Raw genomic sequence first — 2934 nt, forward strand, 5'->3', positions numbered from 1 at the left:
GTTGCATAATCTCATGGTCGAAGGAATATGTATTTGACATGAAGAAAGCAATAGCAATAAAACTGAACGATCAACATGCTAAGCTGACGGATGGGTCTTGTCCATCACATCATTATCCTAATGATGTGATCCCGTTCATAAAATGACAACACATGTATATGGTTAGGAAACTTAACCATCTTTGATTAGCTAGCTAGTCTAGTAGAGGCTTACTAGGGACACAATGTTTTGTCTATGTATCCACACATGTATCAAGTTTCCGGTTAATACAATTCTAGCATGAATAATAAACATTTATCACGATATAAGGAAATATAAAATAACAACTTTATTATTGCCTCTAGGGCATATTTCGTTCAGACTCCCACTTGCACTAGAGTCAATAATCTAGTTCACATGGCCATGTGATTTAACACCAATAGTTCACATCTTTATGTGATTAACACCCATAGTTCACATCTCCATGTGACCAACACTCAAAGGGTTTACTAGAGTCAATAATCTAGTTCACATCGCTATGTGATTAACACCTAAAGAGTACTAAGGTGTGATCATGTTTTGCTTGTGAGAGAATTTTATTCAACAGGTCTGCCACATTCAGATCCGTATGTATTTTGCAAATTTCTATGTCTACAATACTCTGCACGGAGCTACTCTAGCTAATTGCTCCCACTTTCAATATGTATCCAGATCGAGACTCATAGTCATATGGATTAGTGTCAAAGCTTGCATCGACGTAACTCTTTATGACGAACTCTTTATCACCTTCATAATCGAGAAATATTTCCTTAGTCCTCTTAGGTAACTAAGGATAACTTTGACCGCTGTCCAGCGATCCACTCCTGGATCATTATCGTACCCCCTTGCCAAAATCATGGTAAGGTACACAATAGGTCTGGTACACAACATAGCATAATTTATAGAACCTATGGATGAGGCATAGGGAATGAGTTTCATTCTCTCTATATATTCTACCATGGTCGCGTTTTGAGTCTTACTCAACTTCACACCTTCTAACACAGGTAAGAACCCTTTCTTTGACTGATCCATTTTGAACTCCTTCAAATATTGTTAAGGTATGTGCTTTGTGAAAGTCCTATCAAGCGTCTTGATCTATCTCTATAGATCTTGATGCTCAATATATAAGCAGCTTAACCGAGGTCTTTTATTGAAAAAGTCTTATTCAATTATCCTTTTATGCTATCCAAAAATTCTATATCATTCTCGATCAACAATATGTCATCCACATATAATATCAGAAATGCTACAGAGCTCCCACTCACTTTCTTGTAAATACAGGCTTCTCTGAAAGTCTGTATAAAACCATATGCTTTGATCACCTCATCAAAGCTTATATTCCAACTCCGAGATGCTTGCACCAGTCCATAAATGGATCGCTGGAGCTTGCACACTTTGTTAGCACCTTTAGGATCAACAAAACTTTCTGGTTGCATCATATACAACTCTTCTTTGAGACATCCAATAAGGAATGCAATTTTTACATTCATTTGTCAGATTTCATAAAATGCGGCAATTGCTTACATGATTCAGACAGATTTAAGCATCGCTACGGGTGAGAAAGTCTCATCGTAGTCAACCCCTTGAACTTGTCGAAAAACCTTTTGCAACAAGTCAAGCTTTGTAGATAGTAACCCTACCATCAGCGTCCGTCTTCCTCTTGAAGATCCATTTATTCTCAATGGCTTGCTGATCATCGGGCAAGTCCACCAAAGTCCACACTTTGTTCTCATACTTGGATCCTATCTCAGATTTCTTGGCCTCAAGCCATTTATCGAAACCTAGGCTCATCATTGCTTCCTCATAGTTCGTAGGTTTGTCATGGTCTAGTAACATGACTTCCAGAACAGGATTATTGTACCACTCTGGTGCAGAACGTGCTCTAGTTGACCTACGAGGTTCGGTAGTAACTTGATCTGAAGTTTTCATGATCATTATCATTTGCTTCCTCTCTAGTTGGTGTTGGCATCATTGGAACTGATTTCTGTGATGAACTACTTTCCAATTCGAGAGAAGGTACAATTACCTCATCAAGTTCTACTTTCCTCCCACTCACTTCTTTCAAGAGAAACTCCTTCTCTAGAAAGGATCCATTCTTAGCAACAAAGATCTTGCCTTCAGATCTGTGATAGAAGGTATATCCAACAGTTTCTTTTGGGTATCCTATGAAGATGCACTTCTCCTATTTGGGTTCGAGCTTATTAGGATGAAGCTTTAAGAAACGACGACTTAGGTTTCTTGCCAAACCATAGTTCATACGGTGTCGTCTCAACATATTTAGATGGTGCCCTCTTTAACGTGAATGCAGCTGTCTCTAATGCATAACCCCAAAACGATAGTGGTAAATCGGCAAGAGACATCATAGTTCGCACCATATCTAATAAAGTACGATTACGACGTTCGGACACACCATTATGCTGTGGTGTTCCAGGTGGCGTGAGTTGTGAAACTATTCCATGTTGTTTTAAATGAAGCCATACTCGTAACTCAAATATTCGCCTCCATGATCAGATCGTAGAAACTTTATGTTCTTGTTACGATGATTCTCCACTTCACTCTGAAATTCTTTGAACTTTTTCAAATGTTCCAGACTTGTGTTTCATTAAGTAGATATACCCATATCTGCTCAAATCATCTATGAAGGTTAGAAAATAACGATACCCGTCGTGAGCCTCAACACTCATCGGACCACATACATTGGTATGTATTATTTCCAATAAGTCAGTGGCTCGGTCCATTGTTCCGGAGAATGAATTCTTAGTCATCTTGCCCATGAGGCATGGTTCACAAGCATCACATGATTCATAATCAAGTGATTCCAAAAGTTTATCCGCATGGAGTTTCTTCATGCACTTTCCACCAATATGACCTAAACGGTAGTGCCACAAGTATGTTGCACTATCATTATCAACTTTG

Source organism: Triticum aestivum, chromosome 5A (assembly GCF_018294505.1).
Source record: "Triticum aestivum cultivar Chinese Spring chromosome 5A, IWGSC CS RefSeq v2.1, whole genome shotgun sequence".
NCBI classification, from domain to species: Eukaryota; Viridiplantae; Streptophyta; class Magnoliopsida; order Poales; family Poaceae; genus Triticum; species Triticum aestivum.